Genomic DNA, 24892 nt, shown 5'->3' with positions numbered 1-24892 from the left:
CTAAAAGTGACACAGTAGGGTGGCTCAGTCATTAAGTGTCTGCCTTCAGCTCAGGTCATGATCCCAGGGTCCTGGGATCGAACCCCACATCGGGCTCCCTGCTCAGTGGGGAGTCTGCTTCTCCCTCTCCCACTCCCCCTGATTGTGTTCCCTCTCTCGCTGTCTCTCTCTCAAATAAATAAATAAAATCTTTAAAAAAAAAATTCTTGGGGCGCCTAGGTGGCTCAGTCGTCAAGCGTCTTGCCTTCGGCTCAGGTCGTGATCTCAGGGTCCTGGGATCGAGCCCCACGTCAGGCTCCCTGCTCAGCGGGGAGCCTGCTTCTCCCTCTCCCACTGCCTGCTGCTTCCCCTGCTGTGCTCTCTATCTGTCAAATAAATAAATAAATAAACCAAAAAGTGACACAATAGGAAAGGAACCAATATAAATTCTCAGACTACAAATACATTAAACAAAATTACAAACTCATTGGATTCGTTACATACCATATTAAACATAGATGAGAAAATTATGTATCTATAAAAAAGCACGGAGAAACAAAAGAATAGATGTAGGGGGATGGGCAAGAGAAAGGTGACACAGCAAAATCTAATATATCCTTACCACGGAGGGAGGAGAAAAGGGAATCACATTTGAAGTGTTAATGGCTAACAGCTTTCTAAAACTGATGAATCATGGATTCAAGAAGTCCAATAAAACTAAAGCAAAATAAATTAAAACTAATCAGTACCTAAACAAATGACAGTAAAATCACAGAAAAAAAAATCATCTTAAAAATAAATAGAAGATGAGAAAAGAGTGTATTGAAATTAAAAGCTGATTTCTCAAAAGCATAGCTTTTACAAGTTAAAAAAAGGCAGGGGTGCCTGGGTAGTTCAGTTGGTTGAGCATCTGACTCGATCTCGGCTCAGGTTTCAATCTTAGGGTTGTGAGTTCAAGTTCCGCATTGGGCTCTGCATTCAGCATGGAGCCTACTTAAAAAAAAAATTAGTAAAGGGCAACGAAACAGTCCATTCAGTGTGTGAAAGAAAATAATTGGCAATCTTAGTTTTAGCGCAGTAAAATGTCCTTTGAAAATGAAGGTGATTGTGACAACTAAATACAACATTTAATCTTGGATTGTTTCTGCATTAGAGAAGATAATGCTCTGAAGGATATTATTGACACCATCAGAAATATTTGATTGTGTACAGTAGATACTTAACAAAGTATGATCTAAGGCATTAGCCTCATCTGTGAGCTTATTAAAAATGCATAATCATAGGCACCATCCCAGACCTAATGGATTAGATTCACATTTTAACAAGATATCCACATGATTTGTATGCACACTAAAGTTTGAGAAGCACTGTATTAATTGTAGCTTATTTATGTTAAATTTCCTGAATTTGATAATATGTAAGACAATGTGATATTTCAGAAAATGTTCTCTTAAGATATGTGCTGAAGTATATAGGGTTAAGGAATCGTGATGTTTGTAATTAATTCCAAGTGCTTCTTTAAAATGGCCAATAATAAATGACAAATAATATATAAACATATATTATTACTGTGAGGGAGAGTGCAACGTATATGGTAAAGTAGTTATAATTAGTGAATCTAGGTGAAGAGACAAGTGTTTGTTGTGCTATTCTTGCAATTTGGAATAATCAGTTTGGGAAAAAAGTCTATTCGGTTTGAAAAGACACATAATCTATATCACAACAAGTCCACTGCTAGATATGTATCCAGGAAAAATGTGTGTGTGTATGTCTACTAATAGACATGTTCAGAATGGAATGTTCAGAGTAGTATTGTTTGCCATGATCCAAAATTGGAAACGCTTAAATTTCTATTAACAATAGAATAGATAATTTATGACATAATCACATAGTACACTATTATACAGCAATGATAATAAATTAACTACAGCTATAGACAATAATATTCATGATTTTCACAAATATAATATTGAATGAAAGAAGCCAGAACTAAAAAGAATGCATATTGTGTAATTCTGTTTTAGTTGACAGATACATAATTAAGTGGTAAAAGTATAAATAAAAGTAATTTATTACTGTACATGTACTTGTAGGAGGGAAGGAGATAGTTAGGGTTTAGAAAGAGCTTTTTCAACATTTGTGTGCTAGTAAGAGCCTAGACCTTGAACTGGAGTGGTTCCGTGGATATTTACCTTAAAATTCATTGAGCTAAACATTTATATTTTATGTACTTTCAGTATGTGTGTTTTATTTCAAGACAAAAAGGTCTAAAAAAATGAGAAAGAAGTAACCACTCTGCTTGTTATATGGCAAGTGAATTTGAAGAGTTCAGAATGGAAACAGGGAGATAGGAGGAATTTGTCAAAGTCTCTGTGGCAGAGGGTGGTGGTATGCACCAGAATGATGGCCAGGGAAATAGAGCTAAGTGGGTGGATTCCAGTTATAATTTGGAGGTAGAGCTAATGAGACTCATTAATGGGATGTATGTGTTAAGACTGAGTCTTCTTCCCTCTAAAAGGAAGGCGTGAAGAATAGCATCTCGGTTTTTAGACTGATTAACTGGACAGCTGCTGGGGCACTAAGATGGAGAAGAACATGGAAGGAACAGTTTTGAAGTGGGGAACCATGAATTCATTTTTGGAGTTTATACAGAAATAAGGCAGTGGAGACCGGGACTAAATCTCAGGGCACTCTGGAGAATGTGGTGTCATGGAAGGAAAGAGAAAAGAGTGTTTCAAGCAGGAGAAATTAGTCAAGCAAGGTGACAACAGAGAAATGACTTTTGAATTAGGCAAGATGAAGATAATTAGTAATTGTGGCAAGAGCAGTTTTGGTGGAGAGGGTGGTAGGGATATAAGCCTGTTTGAAGTGAGTCAAAGGGACAATGGAAGTGAGGAAGTCAAGAGGGCAAGAACTGAAAACTCTTAAGACATTTTGTGTGAAAATAAACACGATAAAATAGTGTAGTAGCTAGGCAGAGACATGGGGGTCAAAAACATATTTTTTTTAATAAGGAAGAAACAAGGGCCCATTTCTAGGTTGATAAGAATAATTGAATGAAAGGAAAATGATAATGCAGAAGAAAGATGGACTACTTGCCGGGATGAGGTCCTTGAGCAGAAAAGAGGTTATGGATTTTATTGAGCATCCATTATGTGGCAGGCATTGTTCAAGGAACTGTAGGTATTCAGCATAAAAATTCATGTTCTGCCTTCAAGGACAGCACAGAGCAGTAGGGGAGAGAGATGAGTAAACTAACAATTGCAGCACCATATGCTGTTAATATACAGGAATGCCTGGAGTACTCCATGACAGAGCTCCTAAGGAACTCTTGGAAGCAGTGAAGACTTTCTCAAAGAAACTATACTTAAGCTGAATCTTAAAGGGTTTACTTAAATCTAAACAAATGTGAGAGGGATATTATAGTAAACATTCTTTTGCAAGCTTACCACTGCTAAATTTCCCAGCTTTACCACTTGTCACAGTATCCCTGCCTCCAAACATGCATCGGTAGAGATGCACTCACACTGGAACACCTGGCATTTGTCTAACATGTCATGCTACTTTATGATGCACAAGCTGTTGGTGCTCTGTGAAGTGTCCCCTCCTTTTTGGTGAACTTCTACCCACCGTGTAAGACAACTTAAAAGGCACTTATTCTCTACTATCCTTTATTATTAATTGTACAGGCAAAAGAAGTTGCTCTTGCGTCTATGCTCCTGTGGCATGGGGTTCTCATGATTTTTTTTAGGGAGGGAGTTACCTGAGTGGTTGCAAGTGTGGACTCTGGTGCCAGGCTCCCTGAGTCAAATTGCAGCTTTGTCATTTCCCAGCTGTGTCACCTTGGGCCAGTTCTTTAATCTATGTGTCCCAGTTTCCTCATTTCTAAAATGGGAGTAATAAAACTAATCTGCTAGAGTGTAAGTGAGAGCTCAGAAAAACAGGAGGGAGGTGCAGGGGATGTAGAAGCAAGGGACACCCAAGATGAAATTTTCAGTTTGTGATTTGCCTGCAGTTCTACCCTTCTTCCCCTTGACCAGCTTTGTGCATTTTCCCTGGAGAAGAGATGGATATATATGTTGGAGGGAAAATTGGTCCGGTTTCTATCTTTGCAAACATAACTGCATTGACTATGAATTGTATGCGATTCTAGAAATGAAACTGGTTTTATTTTTGACAAGATCTTTTTTGTTCTCTGCATCTCTTTATTTTTTTTTTAAGTGTACTGTCCACTTTGCCAATTTGTTCCCATAGAAACCACTGAAAATTTACAGCTTGTTTAAGTGGGTCTGAGAAGAGGCACAGGTTGTTGTGGGTATGAAATGAGTTTATACTGCAAAGCACTTACAGCAGCGTCCGGCACATGAAAAATGCTCGATAAATTTTAGCTATTATTACTATAATTATATATGTTTTCCCCCTACGATGATAAGAATAGCTCTTATTTATATTTATTTTTTATATACTGCCACTCTTCTGTCATCCAGCTACTTGCTCTTGCGTGACATGAAGGAGCTCAATAAAGACATATTGTAAGGGATACATGAATGAATTTCCCTCCTCTCTCCTTAACTGGTTTTATAGCAAGGCTCTTTTCTAGGTATCTCCTTTGGGCTTAGCATACATTTGGATGAAAAGCACTCATGGCAGAGTGCTATTTGAATGATTTTTTAAAAGTATTGGCCTCTAAAGATTTCTAAAATTACAGGAATATTAGGAGAGAAGGTACATTAAATCCTTTATACATTAGTGTGATTGCTAACAGAATCAAAGGTTGCCAGAATAAAACTTCAAGCTCAAAGAGTTGAGTTTCATTCTTTGTTAGGGCATCCCTTCTCAACATCCCTGAACAATGGTCAGCCATTTAAGTTTTACTTAAAAGTAGGTAATCAAGAAACTTCTCTTTGGGGAGAATGTGGACACTGGATTCCAGAGTGGGAGTAAGAGAGAACCTAAAAGAGGTAGGGACATGGGGGATGGGCAGAGAAGATTGAAAGAGGAGAAAATCAGGACAAAAGGTACAGATCTTGGGGGTTTGCCTGCAGTTCCTGCTCTATGTCCTCTTGGCCAGCCTTGCCCAACTTGCTTGAAGAAAGTGTGATGTATGTGCTGGAGGGAAAATTGGTCCTGATTTTTGTCTTTTGAAATCGTAAGTATAACAAGTGACATGGGTGTGATTTTATAAAGGAAACTGGTTTTATTTTTTGACAAGTTCCTTTATGTCCTTTGTGTTCTCACTCTCTTTTTTTTTTTCAAATGCACTGTCCATTTTGCCAATTTGTTTCCAAGGACACCATTGGCAATTTATAGGTTATTTAAGTGGCTCTGAGAAGAGGCAGTAGTAATAAATAAAGCTCTGACATGGGCTATAAATAGCAAGCGTGCTCTGGACTGCCCATCTTCCCCCTGTCTCCTTACCACTTAGCAAATCAAGTTTACAATCATAATTTAAAAAACACTAGACTTCTTTTTTCCTGGATGTGAGTGATAGGAGGAAGGTGAAGGCTTGTCAATCCCTACCTTTTTCTATAATATAATGGAAGTTGTGGCCAGTCTAAGGAGAAGTGGGCATTTTCAAAAGAACCTGTGAGTCATTAGTTGGCATCTGGCCGACCTCCAGCTCTTAGTACCTAATCTCCTCAGGACACCTAGGACAACTGTGGCTCCTAAAACGATTGCAAACAGCAGGGAAGAAAGAGCTGGAGTTTTGTCCTTTTCACTGATAATGAAGGGGGTAGATGGATCGGGGAAGAGGTGGTTGCTGAGAGCTTCAACAGACGGATGCCAAGAGTTGGAGGCGATCTCTGCATGGCAGGAGACCATTGTCATAGCATCTGCAACAGAGGAGGCAGAGCAGGAGAGCTGGGACCCAAAGGACTGGCTGGCTTGAAAGAAAGGGTTTCCTCCATTCAGATACGTGTACCTCCTATTCCATTTCCACCCCCTACCTTTAATAACCATGATGCTTAGACACCATTCCCTATTGCTCAGGTTTACTTTAGATGGGAGAATGTAAAGAAGGCTGAGATTCTTAAGAAATAAAAGACGATGGGTTGCCTGGGTGGCTCAGTCGGTTAAGTGTCTGCCTTCAGCTCAGGTTATGATCCCAGTGTCCTGGGATCAAGTCCCTCATTGGGCTCCTTGCTCAGCAGGGAGCCTGCTTCTCCCTCTGCCTTCTGCTCTCCCTGACTGTGACAAATAAATAAATAAAATCTTAAAAAAAGGAAAAAAAGAAATAAAAGAGGAAAAGGAGTAACAGTAGAAGAAAAGATAGGAATGGAGATACATAGAGAGGCATAGAGATAGAGGGATAGAATTCAAGACTATGTTGAAGGAGAAAAATAAATCAATAAATTCTAGCGGTAAATATTTTAAGATTGACTAACAAAAAAATCAGGGATTGTCCATCTACCATTTTTCCAGCATTCTGCTAGGTATAGTGGGGGAAAAAATGAAAGTCAAAATTTCTTCCTTGGAAAATTTGTAATAGAAGAAGGAAAATTTGAATGTCAGAATGAAGTTTGTTTCTGTAATCCCATAGGTCTTTTCTGTTGGGGAAGAAAGAGTTAAAGCTGAAATAGTGGTGGATGGAAAGTCATACTTTGGACAAGGCCAAACAGTCCTAGAAACTACAGGCTCTCTTATTGCTATAGATTAGTTCTGAGCCAGTATCAAACTAGGATGTCAAAATGTTCTGTGGTCAAATGCTTTGGAAAATAAAGTTGAAGAAAATGGTTCAATTCTGGTATGGTAATGAGGTCACAATGTTAGCTTCAGCAGTCATACCAGTTTCCCAGTTTTGAGCCAAATACTTGCTCTAATGCTTAGCTAGGATCTTATCAATACCAAGAGGTGACAGAACGGAGGAGCTAAGAAGAGGCTAAGGGCCATGCTGAACCACTTAAAGTTGTTCTCACCAACTAGATGTTCTACTTGGCTCAGTGTGGAAGATGGGTGGCATCTAGAGAAATCTTGTCTGGTTCCTCACCATACAGACACAGATGAGAATCTCTAGGAAGTATGGACATGGTACTTTTACGGTTTAGAGTGCTGAAATACATACAATTTAATGGTATGTTTTAAAGGATACTAAAATACCCCATTTATCAATTCCAATAGCATGAAATTGCACTGTGATTGTATGAGGTAAGGGGCTCTGAGTAAGTGAGGTAACAGAATAATTGAAAAGATACTTGGGGATTTGGTGTACATTAATGATGATAATAATTAGATAGAAATAAAGATCTAAAGGAGGAGGGGGGTCTAAACCTCACTAAAGAGCAAGAGAAACTTGCAAAAAAGGCTAGTAAGGCTACATCACCCTTTTAAGAAACCTGAAGAGCAAGCCAAGCAAACCAAGTAGGTAAAATATCCCGTGAATTATAGACTTCTGTACAGGATGCTGAGAAACTTGTCTATTGACAGTTTCACTAGCTAGACAGAAGACACGCAAACAGATGAATAGCCGGATAAATATTGCATATAGTAATTATGCACCGGCTATAAATATGGTGAGTTGATGTTTTCTGCCCTCAGGGAAGTGCAGTTAAGATTGGGATAGCGATTTTGATGAGAAGGGAATCAGAACTCAGGGAATCTGAGTTCAGAATTTTAAATAGCCCATGAGACTGGGTCATCATAATAAAGCATTTTACACCACCAAGGAGGATTTTATTTTCCTGTGTTACTCCCCTGAGGTTTGCATGCGAAGAGGAAGTTAAGATTCTTTCCTGCCTCTTTGTTTCTAGCAGCAAAATTCCTTGGGCTATGATGTCCATTTATGTTACAGTATTTAGCCACAGGCAATCTGGTCTGGTTACTTTTTTCTTTGCTTGGATGTTCCATTGAAGTAATAATAAGATTAGTTCCAAAAAACCAAATATCTTGACCCCTGTCTTTGCTAAAACTTATTCTCTAAATATTAGGAAAGTGTAAATTCTGAAGCTAAATCCTGTGGTATAAGGGAGGAAAAAAAACCATAAGTGCACCTCAGAAAGTTATATCTCTGCTAGTGATTTATGTTTTCTGCTTTGTAAACTGTGATAGAAATATGGTCCTAGATATAAGGATAAAGTGTAATATCCTAGTGTTAGAAATATATATCCCCAGTGAAAAATTTCCCCACTCTGAGTTGCTGTGATCTTGGTTAACTGTTTACTTTCTTTTATTCTTGAAAAATCTGTTTCCTGTTACTATGTGACACTCATAGGTCAACAGTGATGGTAAGAAATAGCTGCCCTCCCTTGATTGTCATAAATGAGTAAAGGAAGTGATTCCCATTGGTATGTGATTTTGTCTATTGTGGGTTAGTCCCAAGTTTCTGGGGGAGGAGAACCAGGATGCCTGAGTTCATGCTCACATTGTATATTCTTGTGTATTCCTCTACTGGAGTTCTTCAATATGAGAATGCTTAGAATATATCTCTACTCAAATATATTTCTTTGGTTCCTTACCACTTGCTTGTTTGAGTCTAGATTTCTTACCATGGTATCCAAAGTCCTTTGTGATATGACCCTAATCATGCTAAGCCTTATTGTACCATTCTGCCCACTGATCACTCATCCTTAGAATCACCTCCAGCCCACCACACCTTCATTTCTTCTTGCTTTTGAATATTCTGCCTTCTTTGCTCGGAGTGCCATTATGTTGCTCTCTTTATCATATACCATTTCCAAGTCTTCCTGACCTACTCATTTTTAAAGATCCCGCTTAAAGGTTACCTCTGTGAAGTCTTCCTAAATGATTCTGCTGGTACTGATGTGAAATAATCCATTTATGTGTTTCTTTTCTAATAAACTGTCTTACTCAAGGTTAAGGATGGTTTCTCAGCCCCTTTATTCCTCACTGCCCAGCAGAATGCTTAACACCTACTAAGCACCAAGTAGGAAAGAAAATGTGGAAATAATGGATAGATACTAGTGGAATACAAATATTTATTTAAAAAAAACACCTACATTAAAAATTACATATGTATTTTTTAACATGTAATTCATATTTAATATATGCAATTACATTATCCATATTTATTTTGTCACTGGAAAATACAAATTTAAATTCAAAAGAAAATCACTAAGTCTACTCTTTATTGTTAGTCCATAGAAGAACTTCAAGTTTACATGAGATGGATACTTACTTTGATTATCTAGTCCTGCATTACAAGCTACTCTAAAACCTAGAAGCTTAAAATGAAAATCAATTATGTAATTCAAAATTTTGTGGGTTAAGAACTCAGGAAGGATTTGACTGGATGGTTTGTTCCTACAGTTGGAGAATCTCCTCCAAGATAGTTGCTTTCTACATGGGCACTTTGGTGCTCTTTGGCCTCTCTCTCTCTCTCCATGTGACCTCTCATCCTCCAGGGCTTCTTCACCTGGCTCGTACTTCTCACCTGATGCTCTCTGAATAGTTGAACTTCTTACCTAGTGGCTGCCTCCCAGAGGCAAGAAGGGGATGTTCAGGCCAGTCAAGGACTATCCCTAGAATTGGCACTGGTCACCTCCTTGATAATTCAGTGGTCAAAGCAGACACAGAGTCCAGTCAGGTTCGATGGGGTGGAGAAATGGAACCACCTTGTAATGAGATGTGACAAGATTGCATAGAAGAAAAGCATGTGAGGTGGAGCATGTTTTTGCAGCCGTCTTTTGGAAATATAACCTATGATGTAATTAATATACATTTGATAAATCAGTGTCCATGAGATCTGGTCATAAAAATCAAATAACCCTCGGGCGCCTGGGTGGCTCAGTTGGTTAAGCGACTGCCTTCAGCTCAGGTCATGGTCCCGGAGTCCTGGGATTGAGTCCCACATCGGGCTCCCCGCTCAGCGGGGAGCCTGCTTCTCCCTCTGACCCTCTCCCCTCTCATGCTGTTTCTCTCTCTCTCTCTCAAATAAATAAATAAATAAAATCTTAAAAAAAAATCAAATAACCCTCTAGAAATGCTCAATGACTCTTACTGCGATAAGGTTTAATTCATTGTAAGCTTCTTTTTGTAGTCTCTCTGCCATAGAGATGGAATCTCTAAGGCAGAAAAGGGGAACCCAACTTATTATCCTCATCTAGATCTTTTGATCGCATTTATCTTATCTAATGTACTACTACATAATCACAAGTGAGAGAAGTTCTACTTCATATTATATTTATTCTTGTAGAACACATTTCCCCAAAAGGTGGCTTTCAGTAAATTCATGAGTAATAGATCCTCGCTGGGTTAAAGAAAACTAGGAGTGTTAGAGATATATCCCTAGCCTTTGAGGCTGACAGCACATAGAGCAAGGTTTTTCAAGCCATCAGTGGTGACCTATTAGTGATCATGAAATCAGTTTAGTGGGCTAGGGCCAGTAGTTAAAAATGAAAGGAAACTGAATGGAATGCAAAGTATCAGTTACACATAACATACATAAATATGTATAGGTGTGTTTTTTGCATGTGTGTGTGAGTACTGTATTACAGTTCAAACTCTATTTCTAACTGTGAGCCACAAAAATGTTTTTAAAGCCGCTAAATAGAGTATCTGTGTCCTCTTGTGAACCCTCTCTTGGTTCCACTTTGAAAGGCAAAACACAAGACTAGAGGGACTACTGGTTTGATCCAGCATGGCATTTCTGATATTCTTATGAAAAATATTTTGTTTGGGGCCCAGAATGACAAATAGCTCAGAGTCCAATAGAAACATCATTTTCTAAGAGAAGAAATTGCTTTACAGACAGTGTACAGCAAAATAAAATATCTCACCTCTACAGCTTATGCCCTCTGTCGCCGATAAAGAGTTTTATATAAGACTTTTTTTTTCTTTCCCTCTTTTCAAACTTACATTTGGTTGAAAAGATTTCCCAAGAGCTTAATTCTTCATCTATCCAATGTTTCTGACCTTTGACAGGCTACAAGATGTGGGACAGGTTAGATCCTGAAGTGCTGAGAAATGCCTAGGTATGCAGTGGTTGGACTGGTAAGCTCTTTCTGCACCATCCTCAGCACAAGTGTAGGGGGGTCCACATAGAGGTATTTTTTCAGACTCATATTTTTCACATGCCACTTAGTCTTCATCCCTCCAACAAAATATTTCACCATTCCTGTCTTGTGTACACCTATAAATGCATGATGGTTTTATTCTGGTGTCTACTGTTGACTCTCCAAATCAAGCCCCTTTAAGATTATAATTTGTTATGAATAGTAAATGTAGTTTACAAAATGCTTTTCAAATACACTTTCATTTAATATTCAGGACAAATTTAAGTGCTGGTTATCATAACTATTTTCATTTTAAAGTTGGAGAAGTTAAGGTTGGGGGAGGTTAAATGTCTTGTTAAAGGTCATATGCGTATGTTAAGCAGCAGGCTCAAAACTTGAGTTTTGACTCCAAATCCTATATCATGCTGCCCTTGGCCAGAGAAAAATAGGCCTGAACTAGCTCTCTGGACTTTTGTAATTCTCTTGATTTTATTTTAAGTTTCTTTCCTAAGGATGCCTGGAGGACATCTATCCATTTATTGGTCCAGCTCTCAAAATCAGGAGATAGTTCAAATTCTGCCCTACTTCTAAAAGTCAAAGTCACTGTAAAAAAATAAAAGTGATGTAAGGGAAAGTATCCAATTATGACCAATGAGAAATACTTAAAATAGGCACCTTGTCTTCTTGGGCTTGTCAGATTTCTGTATCTCTGCTTGGCCCTTGATTTGGGCAAGTGGCTGTTGAGCCTCCAAAGTATTGGTATGTGATTAAAATAAGGAGATATCATATGAGCCCACTATGTTGTTCTTAGAGAGGTACGCTCTTTAAGGGTGTATAATATGTGAAGAGGAGGTAGCGATTTTGGTTGGACATTTTTAGTATAACCATCATAAGTTAACCAGCAAGGGTTCTTCTACTGATTCTGTGCTGGGGGGGGGAATTATAGCTCATTAGCTAAATAAGTTAGGCATAATTATGATATAACAAGCTACATTATTTTATACTGTATCACAGTACTAAGTATGTCTCTTTCTTAATGCAGTATTGGTGATACTCTCATCTCTATGTGACCCAGAGAAATGTCTCTATCCTCACCTTTTATATAATTCTTTTAGATAAATTTTTTGTATCTCATATTAGTGGGTAAAGGTAGGAATATCCTGATGTTAGGGCTGATACCCTAATTACAGATATAATTCACATGTCACAGGCCTGAATAATGTAAGTCTATAAAATAATGACATAATTACTTTGATACCCAAATTTTTGTAGATACCCAAATTATTGTCTACGATAATTCAGGAAGTTCAGGAAGTCCACTCTTCTTGCCACATTGTTCTTCCCCAGAGTCTGCTTATACTTGCTCCATAAATCGGCTTGACATTCTCTTCCTGTCCCAGCCAGCCTCTGGCTCCTTACTGCCACTCTGAGCCTGGCACTGCTTGCCTTTTTAAGTCCGACTTCCTTTAGATTCTCCTGTTCCTTCTGTACCCCATCTCCAGGGAAGTAGATATTGCCATTTACCTCTGTTCTGGCCTACAGAGGGGACATGGCTTTCTCCTGAGTTACTTCTTAGGACACATTGCCAGATCTTCCAACTGCTACAAAAAGAGGTCATTCCTAACCATCTACCCAAATCAGATTTCAGAGTTCCTTGGTGGACAGGTTCCTTGTCTGGCTCCCTGATGTTCACCACATGACAGGGACAAGATTATATAATCTTTGTTTTCCACCAGTTACTGAAAATCTCCAGAGTTCTCTCCACTTGAGAATCCAGATTCAGCAGAAATCCTCTGATCCAGAAGAAGAGCTGTCGCTGCCCCTAAGAAATGTGGTTAAACACTTGCTTTACCTCTGTGCAATCTAATGGGCTTTGCAAAGCATTCTCTCCTAGAACAGAGACTCCTTGCCCCAGAGGCAAACCCCAGAAACACAAATGACTTACATCTTTTAAAATAGAGGTTTTTCCTGTTCTGAAAATAATGATCAGGTCTCAGTCTTTGCTGGATACCCCATTATGCAGAGAATTCTATATCTTGCCATTTGCAGTTGCCCAAAAGTTCAAAATCTTTGCAACTGTTTACATATCAACTATAGGCAGTTATTTATATGTTTGTGACTCTTTTAAGTTAAGAGTTTAGAAGTTGGGAGTACCAGTTCCCCTCAAATTTGGGAAATGGAGAAAGAGTATGTGCATCCATAAACACAAATACTACTGATCTTCAACTATTCATGTTTTTGAAAACTTCTCATAAGTTTCCATTTGATTTTTTTTCCTTCCTATCCTATGCACATAGCCTTCCTATCCCACACCCTCAAAAATGTGTAGAACATGTTGACCTCTTATGGCCAAAGTCACATTATTCCTATTCTACTGTTTCTCCCCCCACCTCCCCAATTCTGGAACTTGAGATGAAATGGGGAAGTGGTTTTTCTGGTGTCCATGCCTGGCCCAAGTCCTTCCCTATGCCTGGAAGTCCATAAGCATTTCAGTGATTTTGCTCAGCTATATATGTTGATCAGATCATCCAAATTCATTTCTGTCAACTTGTTCTTTGCTCTGGGCATACCGATTGGAAGGGGCTCACATTGTCTTCCCTAACATGTATTGTGAAGAACAGCTGTTTCTGTAGCTTCTAAGATCCTTTCTTACCAGCTGAGATGGAATCCTGGACCAAACTCCCATATGCACTTACACCAGCTAGCATCTGTGTACCCACAGCTCATAATTCCCACTGCCAATCATTCACAGAAGGTTTGCCTCTTTGGTTAAGAGGTAGCAGGTCTTGGGAAAAGAGGATGAATAAGGATGCACAAGTGAGGAAAAAATTGTGATTCTGAAAGTATAAATAAAAGCACTAATTAGAAATGACTGAACACCTAAGAGCCAGGCTTTATTTTTGGATTATATTTTCAATATATTTGTTTTATTCATGTGTTTCCCTCTCTCTCTCTCTCTCTCTCTCATGCACATACACACAGCTAAACATAAATAATAATAAGTCCTGTCATTATATTGGACCACTAAACCAACCTCTAGTTTATAGAGCAAATTGAGTATTATGACGTTCTTCCTTACTTACCTGACATCTATGCCAGTTGGCATTAGATGTGTAGCCTTTTGTGACACTAAAGTTTTGTGAAGAATTCCAAAAAGCATAAATGAAGATGTCTTTGCTCTCCAGGATGTTGTAATATGGGAAAATAAATGCACAGGGCATGTTAACTATTATATAATGATAATAATAATACAGTTTATGTCACATGTTAGAGTATGTACCACTAAATGCCAAAAGGGCAATACAGACTAGATGTTCAGAGAACGGAAAGAGTGTGAACTGAGGTGATGTTTCACAGAAGTGGTAGGACTGTAACAGAGCTTTTATGAAAATGTTGGCTTGAGATAAATGGAAATAAGGTAAAGGGATGCATTGCTGGTATAAAGCGGAGTATTTGCAAAGCTTCTTCCCATTGGGGAAGATCTGTTGGTGACTTCTTTAGAGCACAGACTATGCCTTTTACTACTAAAGGTCCAGCAGAGGGACTGGAGCCTCGGAGCATGTGGCACATGCTGAATGAATGCTGTGTGCAAGGGTGAATTTCCAAACAGAGCCAGAGGATGTCCACACTTAGCCCCTCTTCTTGAGGCTGTATATTTTGATAAGGAAGTTTTATGGAACAAGGAGTCTTATTTGTTTTGCTTTGCCTTGCTAAGTCTATGACAGTCATTGTAGACAGATGTTATGAGCCACTCTCTGAAAAGAGAATTGTTTTAGAGAGAGATGGGTGATGAAGACAGGGATGCTGATTATTCATAACTTATTGATTATAGCCCCCAAACAAGAAGCCACCTTATGGCCAGGGCTCTCCAGTTCTCCTTTCAAATAGAGTAAATATTGGCAGTCTAAATGCTCCTAAGCTTTTCAGTGAGTATCATCCTTGCTTTTCCTTTTCCTCATGAACTTAGAATTAATATTTCTTTTATTATAATCCAGGGACCATAAATCAGGACAAGGTGATTTCTTCAACTCTAGCTCAATACCACAGCCGATGAGTCTATGAGTGGAAATGGCCTAAAACCCATATCTGTCCAAGTTTCCCCCTTTGGAGTGAAAAAAAAAAACAAAACTTAACCTTTCATTAACCTTTCAAAATGTTCCTATTTCATCTAAGATTATGGTAGCTGCATACGAAATAAAACCTTATATTCTTCATCCCTGAGAGTTTCTTGTTTCTTGTGGTGAACTTGGTTCAGTTTAGATGGAAGAATTGTCCTTTATCCTTCCTGCTGGTAAATAATAATATGTAATCTGATTGGTTCAGCTATCAATAGTTTTACCTTTCTTCTGCAACAGCATAGGTGCACATATGTCCTGAAGTTTGAGATCATGTTGCTAATTTGCTAGATCTATTGGGTTATTTTTTATTATACTTTTCAGAGGCAAAAGTAGAAAAAAAATCCATTTTTGATGCAGCTTTAATCTAAGTGAATACTCTTGGGAACTAATAGAAATAAAGCCATAAATTCAAAATGCGCAAAGGTGCTGGATGGGGGCTGGGTGAAGGGAGATTTGTTCATGTCACTTAGACTTAGCAACACCCACGTTTTCCAGTGAAAAGAGAAAACAATATAACCGGTATTTACTGAAGTGCACCAATGTCAGGGAATTTTAGGACTAACTCCATTCAGTTTCTTGGATCTACAACAATTATTAGGTGAGCTCCAGTGCTCGGAGTGCCCAGGGAGTATACCTACCTTTGTTATGACTATGATAACCTGGCTGCTGATGTCTTCCCAGCCTACAGTCTTGGGCAGCTCTCCCCAGTGATGGTGGCTATGGCAGTGATTGTGAACTTCAAAGAGAAGTCATCCTACCCAGAGGCTCACAACATGTCTTGTTTGCCTCTGTATCTACAGTGTCTAGAACTGTGCCTGGAACAAAGGAGGCCCATAACATGTATTTATTGAACTGAGTAGGTCTTTTAATACCTGGTATGGGCTGCTTTGACTTTTCCTCTGTGAATTTACTAAATAGGCATAGACGAAATGAATCACCAGAGAAAAGAAAAGTACCTTTTAACTTCCCTTCTTCTCTAAAGTAGCTAGAAGTAGAAAGAAGAGGGGATTTTCTCTTTGTTTTCTCTACCTGAGCTTTATTTGAGTCCTGATGAATTTCAGATCTTGAAAAACTCCATTGCCCATCTAAAGTGCTTTTAATTGTTTTGTTTTTAAATTTATTTTAGTGGCCTTTCCTAGCTGTGATTCTTTTTTTTTTTTTTTATGTTATGTTAGTCACCATACATTACATCATTAGTTTTTGATGTAGTGTTCCATGATTCATTGTTTGCCATCACCGGGCTAACTCATCCCCCCACCCCCTCCCCTCTAGAACCCTCAGTTTGTTTCTCAGAGTCCATAGTCTCTCATGGTTCGTCTTCCCCTCCAATTCCCACCCCCCTTCATTTTTCCCTTCCTACTATCCTCTTTTTTTTTTTTTAACATATAATATATTATTTGTTTCAGAGGTACAGGTCTGTGATTCATCAGTCTTACACAATTCACAGCGCTCACCATAGCACATACCCTCCCCAATGTCCATCACCCAGCCACCCATCCCTCCCACCCCCCACTACTCCAGCAACTCTCAGTTTGTTTCCTGAGATTAAGAATTCCTCATATCAGTGAGATCATATGATACTTGTCTTTCTCGAATGACTTATTTTGCTTCGCATAATACCCTCTAGTTCCATCCACATTGTTGCAAATGGCAAGATTTCATTCCTTTTGATGGCTGCATAATATTCCATTGTGTGTATGTGTATATGTATATATATATATATATATATATATATATATATATATATACCACATCTTCTTTATCCGTTCATCTGTTGATGGACATCCTTTCATAGTTTGGCTATTGTGGACATTGCTGTTATAAACATTGGGGTTCATGTACCCCTTTGGATCACTACATTTGTATCTTTGGGGTAAATACCCAGTAGTGCAATTGCTGGGTTGTAGGGTAGCTCTATTTTCAACTTTTTGAGGAACCTCCATACTGTTTTCCAGAGCAGCTGCTCCAGCTTGCATTCCCACCAGCAGTGTAGGAGGGTTCCCCTTTCTCCACATCCCCGCCAACATCTGTCGTTTCCTGACTTGTTAATTTTAGTCATTGTTTCCACAAGTTGTATTAACACTTAGGCCTTCTTGTCTAGATCTATGCTGGGTACCATTTTATTATTTGTGTGAGGTTGTTTGGATGAACAGTGGCTAAGAATATGTTAACCAATTCCTTCTCTCCTAGGGTCTAGAAGTTAAAATATGGTCAAAGAGAAGAATACATATCTGTTATACATACTTATTAAAAATGTAGATAAAATCAAATGTCATAAATGTGTGTTCGGTAAGTTGCTGGGAGTGGTCCAGAGGGGAAAGATCAGTTATGACTGATATTATTAGAAATTGAGTAGTGAAATTGTTATACTCTTCAGGTCTCAAGGATACTCTCAGCTCTCCAGGCCCTTTTCCATTCCTACTTTTAGGCTCTCTCATCCATCCCTCCAGTCTCGCCTTCAAATTCATCAAACGATCTGAAACATGGCTCATAGCTATCTTAGCCCACTGTTTGTCATTTTGGGGATGATTTCAAGTTCTATGTGGGAAACTGTTCCCAAGCCTTGGATTCTTGGTTTCTTAATTTAGTCAATCATAGTGACATCCTTACTCAGATCTATCTAGATCCTGATGTGACTAGAATTGTTCCTACTCTAAAATCCTAAATCCAATCTCTGAGAGAGAGGAGAAGAGGGGAGAAATAGAGCTCTGGAATGCCCCATCATTCAGACATCAAATGGAGGAGAAAGAGTTAGTAAAGGACAGTGAGAAAGGAAGGAAACCAGAAAGGCATGGTCATAGGAAAATAAAACATGACTTTTGGAGATAGGGTGGGGCCAACTGCGTCAAATGCTGTTGAGAGCTCGATGAAAATAATGAGAGACAAATGGTTGTTGGATTGATGATATTAATATTATCAGTAACATTGGTTAATGCAAGTTAGAGCCTGGGAATTGTATCCTGAACAACACAGGCTCTCAGGAAATATTTTCAGGAAGGTATTGTTAACTAGAAACAGAGGGGACAAAGAAAATGAACTGGCTTGTGCACCACTGGGAGTCTGATTTTTGACAAATCAAGTAGGGAGCAGATTCTGAGAGATTTATGAATTCTTCATACCATAAAAATACTGGGGGTGGGTGGGTAGGAAATTAAGCAGCCTAAGGAAAGCAGGAGAACCACAACCAGTACCATTTATGTAGAGGTGCCCAACAAATGGATAGAACCAAATAGGAGTCAAGCAGGGACTAGCACTGAAACTAAATATTTCCTGAACATATGGGAACATTGCTCATTAAATAAAGAGGAGCTGAAAGCTGGGTCAGAGCAGGTATTTCAGGAGAGAAAAGAATGTATATATTGAAGAAAGATTTGGGGCAGCTTAGGAACTCTGTGGGTCAAAACTAGATGCATAAAAGTTCTTGTCACAAGGCAGAACAAATAGAGGGAATGCATATAATCTCTTTAGTTGACCACAGCTCTACCTGTGTTCAGACTTTCAGTGTAATGTAGAGAAAGAAGAGGAATTAAAGCTTTCTCTCTCTCAAATACAATGTTGCTTTGGACCAACTAATGCATTCTCAGAGCCTCAATGTACTCATTGTAAACTGAGGGGTAATTTACCTAGTGAGTCATAGGAGTCATAGGAAACCATTTACTTTCCCATCTTTCCACTGACCTGACTAAGGGATGATAATTCTCAAACTGACCAAACCCAGAACAAAGTTTGTTTCCGATGAGGTATATATATACATTGAAATGGAGCTATGTGCCCAGCAGAAGGAAACTTGAAATAGCAAGATCCAGAAAAGATGTACTGCTGAGACTCCATCTTTAGCCTCATGCATTATGCCTTTGTTTTAAAAAGATGCAGAAATCTAAGCAAGGAACTGGAACAATTTGCTCTGGGCTGGTGACAAATCCTGTGGGCTGGTACATGGCAAGAGGAGTTATCTCATTGTCAATGCTCTCTATTTTCTGATGTGTCAAGACAATTCAGTAACTGTTTTTCACCTATGTGATCATTTATTCAAAGACAAACTGAGTACTTACTATGTAGCTGGGTATAGAAAAATAAATTTGGGTGACATGGTCTCTGCCTTTGAGGAACTCACAGTCTAATGAAGGATATAGATACATATCAATTAAAATACTTGGAGGTGTTATTAGCACACAAATAGTGCATACGGTGGATATCTCTCCAACCTCCATTCCACCTGAGATGTGTTGTATTGGGCAATGTGGAGGATGACCCTAGCCTTGGGAGTGGGATTTGTCAACCCTGTCCACATTTATGTCTTTATTGGACTTTTTAAAAAATGTAGTAATTTAATATTTAGAGTGTGCCATTTGTAACTCTGAAAGGATTTACAGACTTACATAGATAGCAAACATTTTAAAGCACCTCCTTTAAATGATGGGTTGTCCATAAGGCAGGTTATTAGAACCATTTTATTAATGACTAAAGCGAGGCTCTGAGAGGTCAAATAAAGTGTCTGATTCAGGGTGTTTGACATTCTTCTGGGAGGTTTGTTAAGCACAAACTCTTAAGTTTCCTTAAGGAAGCTTAGCTTAACATTAACAGCAAAAATTTGCATGGAATCAGTTTAACAAACACAGATATTCTACTGCCTTTTCAAATAGGGTGGCTGTATATCCCAGGATGCCCTTTTTGTGTCTCTTAATCTGACACATGGTAATTAGTTCTCCCTTTTCCTCCAGTGGGGTTCCCGGGCTCCATAAATATCTGCTGAATAGCGTTTGCTCTCCTAATTTCCCATTTTTGGTACAGCCACAGGACATCTTTTCTGTATAGGTAACTTCTTGTCAGGTAACTTTTGTCAGGTAAGTTTTCCCCCTGACTCCCATATTCATTGCATTTGTCACTCAAGGAAAATTGTCACTGACCGTTGGAAGACAGAATAGCCTAATGGAATAATATCCATAGCATAGGATAAATCATTTGGCTGGATGAAAATGTTCAGGTGGGATAGCCCTCACTGTTAATTTCAGAATGTCCGGTATCTCAGTTCCAAGATGAAATTAAAATTCCTGTCTTTCCATCCTCAGCCACTATCCTCAGGTCACTCCTTCCAAAGTCCCTGTCTGCCCCCTACCCATATGACTTTACTCCAAAGGGCCTGTAAAGCTGGGCCAGAGAAATAGGCTTTCTGAGGGAATTATAAACCTGTGTGAATCATCAGAAGCCACTGCCTCCGGCCTCTTCAGAGGATGTCAAGAGATTATGAGCTGTTTTTTATCAATTCTTTATCCAGTTATTAATATTTCTGCCAAGACCCAGCAATGCCCTCTTGCTTTTCTCCCTTGGCTGAGCTCTTTTATATCCTCCTCCTTTCCTCTCTAGTTTTTCCTTCTGCTGTATACCTTGATCTATTTATTTCCTCCATTCCCATTCAGTGTGTGTTTTCCTTTGGGCAATTGTCCTGAATTATTTAATAGTCATTCTATTTTTTTTCTCCTGTCCACTCCTTCCCCTTGCTTTCTTCTCTTTATTGGTTTATCTAGGTTCCCTTCTGCTCTAGCGTACAACTCGCCCAGCAATCCTTATCTTTCTAATCATAAATCATGGCGTGGAAGATTGTGTGAGGACCCTAGGCAGGAGAGATGCAGCTCTAGGTAGGTGGACAGGGGAGGAGCATATATCAGTGACTGGCTTTCAGGAGGTAACAGATTTGATCATTTTTCAGAGAACACAGCAGGCAGCTTGTAATAGGTAATAATAAAGACACATCTTTCCATCATGTTTGCTAGACTATACTGAACTTGGGTTCAATCTGTCTATAGTCTTCATACTTTTCCACTGAGCTTTTCTCCTGGCATCTCTGGGTAAAGGTAAAAGGAAAATAATCTTGATATTAATAAAAACTTTGTTCTAGTTTTTCAATATTTTTATGGTTGTTAGTAGCTGGAAAAATAGCTTTCAAAAGGAGGAAACCCTGTTTACATACAGCTCCACACAAATACGCATATCTACATACACAACTGGGAAACTTGTTACATTAGGTAAGTTAGTCCTTTGGTGGCCTTTTTATAAATCCTTTCCCCCCCCACCCCCCAGGAGTCTTTCCATGGAAGGTACATATTGTCTCCTGTGGCCCTCTCTCTCCAATCTGGAAAAAGAGGATCATAGGATAAAATTGCTAGTTATACATCAGAGACTCCTACCAGAAAGACTGCAATTAAGGGAGGTACAGGCAGGAGGTCTGAACCTAAGGAAAGAACTTCTATAAACAGTCTTCTGGCATGCCAGTGTGGGAGACACTTTTGGGATAATGACAGGCCGTACTGATACTTCCCAAATCTTTGCTGCTATTTTTCCCTACTTGTGCAGTAAACTGAGGAGTTGTCAGCCATATGCCTTGTGATTTCCTCTGTCAGTTGCTATTTAGACTGTTTTTTGGAATAACTTTGTCATAGGGATGCCACCAAGTTAGATACTTGTTAGGTCCTTTTACTCAAGTATGAAACCTAGTTATTCCAATTCACTTACTCATTCATTCAACCAATATTTTTTTTAGTTCCTATATGCAAAGCAATGATAAGTCACATTGAGTGATGAAGAGATAAAATCTGATTTTATGACCTTGCCTCCGTGGCCATCCAAGTCTCTGTTCTTCATTTAGTAGGAGTGATGATATATTTTAGTATTCCCTAAATTGTGATCCCTTTGGAACACTGGAGCCATGTGTCATTAATGGGTATTTGGGGAAAAGAGGATTCCAGGATAAAATAAATGGGGTAACATTGGGAAAAATAAAGTTAAAGAATGTTTTTGTACTGCAAGGACTTCTCAAAGTCTTTGATATGCTAATAGATATTGGAGATGGTAGAGCCAATTGAAGACAGTTTTTCCAGATTCGATCTTGGGAAAGACTGCCTAATTCAATGTGGAAAGTGGTTAAGTATTATGAGAGATACAGTTAAAGTGGCTTGAGTGAGAAGAATAAAGGATTTTTTTTTTTAAGCTGGGAAAATCAAGGAATCCAGAGGAGACTGCATTTACATTGAACCTTAAAGCGTAGGTAGATTTTGGAATTGGGATTTGTGAGGACAAGTTATTTAAAACAAGAGTACTTGAAAAAAGGCAAACAAGTTGAAAACGTAACATATGTATGTGAGAGATTAGGTGAGGTGGACAGAAAAATAGTTTGTTGAACTATTAGTATGGTGGATCAGTTGTGGTGGTTTAGGACTGGAAAGGTAGATTGAAATTCTGGAAGATTTACTCAAATGAAGGAGGCTTTTATTTATTTATTTTTCCAGTGGAAATTATAAGCACTTCTTTCTAGTCTAAAAAAATTTTCCCAGAACAACTACCCGTACTACCAGCAAGTACCTCACATCCCATTGATCCTCTGTTTTCTCATCTGAGCAAATGAGAATGACCAGACTGACTCCTTGGGTTATTGTGGTCATTAAGTGGATGTTCTATGTAATATGTTTAGTATAGCATCTGATATATGGTAATTACCTAATATTAGTTATTTAGTTACTAGTTTCTTTGAAGACAAAAAAGTGTAAGCAAAGGCTACAGGTGTTCTCAAAAATGTGGAAGACTGGTCAGTTCTTCCTGCTTTGACCAGCATCTGTTAATCCTTTCATTTTTTGATTTCCTGCAACCCAGATTTCCATCTGTACTTTTACATTTTAAATACAGAAATTTGGTCATTTCAGGCCTCATTTTCTTTGTCTTTGGGTATTTTGCTTTTGGTATTATCTGCCCTATCCTCAGTGGTAAGGGTCTAACAATTGGTTCTCCTGGCGTGCACGCATGCACATGGTTATTATGAATTTTATTGATAACAGGATGTGTCGTACACAATTTAAAAGTTATAGTAACATAAACAATATTCTTTATTGTAAATTCCATAAAGCCAATTGATTCTCACAGAATATTTTGTTGATTTTTTCAAAAATTATTTTATCTGTAGACAACCTATGGTTGCAATTGATGAACAAAGGTAGTTTTAACACGAATTACTGGTTGGAATTTTCTTTACATTAGAGAGAAAGGAGATAGTAAAACAATGAAGACCTATGTCAGGAATTTATTTGTTTGTCAAAGACACAAGGACGTTTGTAGTCAGATAATGGTTTTTGAATACCAGAAAAATATTTCCTCAACTTTTTGTCCGTTTATAATGTGACAACTACAGAATGATGCACCTAAACTTAATTTTTTAATTATTACTACTATTTTTTATTATTACTATTATTATTACTCTTTTCTCCATCACTTAAAAAAGTCTAGGGGCGTCGGGGTGGCTGAGTTGGTTAGGCACCCAAGTCTTGATTTTGGCGCAGGTCATGATCTCAAGGTTGTGCAGTTGAGCCCTGCAATGGGCTCTGCATTCAGGCAGGCTCTGCTTAAGATTCTCTCTCTCCTCCTGCCCCTCTCCCCCACCCCTCAAATAAATAAATCTTTTCTAAAAAAAAAAAAAAAAGTGTAGAAAACCAACAAGGTAAACCCTATCCTTAGTGCAGAATGGTGGTAGTGTATTTACAAAAGGTATAGTGTCTGCTTTCTCAAACTTGAGACCATCATTTTTGGATCAGGCACCCAGCATGGAGGGCTAGCTGTGTACCCATGTATCCAGCACTGTGCTGGACCTTCTGGAATATTGAGAAGAAAATTAAGTAATGGTCAACCATTTGAAAATTGCTCTTTCCATACTCTGTCCTTTGCTTGGGCAAATAGATTTACTATGTTCTAGGCCAAACATGCCAGATTTTGCTTTCCCTCTGTACTTTATTGCACTGAAAAGGAAGAATGTTCTGCTTTTCCCAAGCATAGACCTGCCTCCACTAGTGCTTTTTTAATTTGTTTCTAGAATACCCCTCAGTCCTGCCTGCTTTAATCTCATCACAGCATGTTCCAGTAACATTTCTCAGCTCATGTTTTTTTGCTACTTGGCATCATCATCTCTAAAATGAATGCTACATTTTATACAGAGTCACATGATTAAGTGCTAGGTAAAACATCACAACTCTGGTCATCGTTTTGGGGGTACTTTGACAGGCGTTAAGTTTCTAAAACAAATTTCGTGCATAGGGATTTAATTAATTCACTGGTATTTCAGTTTTCCTTAATGATTAACTTGTATTTCCAATTTGTCATCAAAATATATCCTCTTTAGAAAATGTCCGTGTTAACCCACCATGATCCATTCTTAGGAACTTCCCTAACATCCTTTTTGCAAATGAGAAACATCTAAGTTTCAGGGCATCCTTTCTCAAATTTGATACTTTTTATAAAGGTGTGAGTATCACTCTTTCTGTATCTTGTGAGTAACTGAGGCCAAAATGCAGGAATTTTTCAAACCCACGCTAATGGCTTGGGAAATAAAATTGCTGTATACCAGCCGCATCTTGCTGAGGTTAGAGTTAATTCTAATGACTAAAAACAGAGCTGTGAATAGCAACTGCCAATTGCACAGGTGTGGTTGTCCACAGCACATTTAAATTATGTAAAGATTAGTCCCCAGGTTCAAATATCTCTGTTTCCTCCCAGACCCCTCTTTGAAATGATGCAGGTAGGTATTGGGGCCAATGTTCCTGAGTTGGCTGTCCTGCTGGGACTTGTTTAAAGGCATATTCCCCTACCTGGACTATTGCTGTTACTTCCTCTGGAATCCGCTGAGCTGATCTGTGTCTTTACTCCTCTGAACATACTTGTGGTTTTCAATTTAAGCTGTTTTTTTGTTTTTGTTTTGTTTTGTTTTTCCTTTTTAGTCCGTTATGACAAAAGCTTTTGCTTCAATGTCATTCCAGAGGAAGACACAGTCACTATTTATGTCATTGATAGCTTGCTGGTGCCCCTCATATC

This window comes from Phoca vitulina, unplaced genomic scaffold (assembly GCF_004348235.1).
Source record: "Phoca vitulina isolate PV1807 unplaced genomic scaffold, GSC_HSeal_1.0 scaffold12, whole genome shotgun sequence".
In the NCBI taxonomy this organism is placed as follows: Eukaryota; Metazoa; Chordata; class Mammalia; order Carnivora; family Phocidae; genus Phoca; species Phoca vitulina.
Note: the sequence above shows the minus strand (reverse complement) of the source record.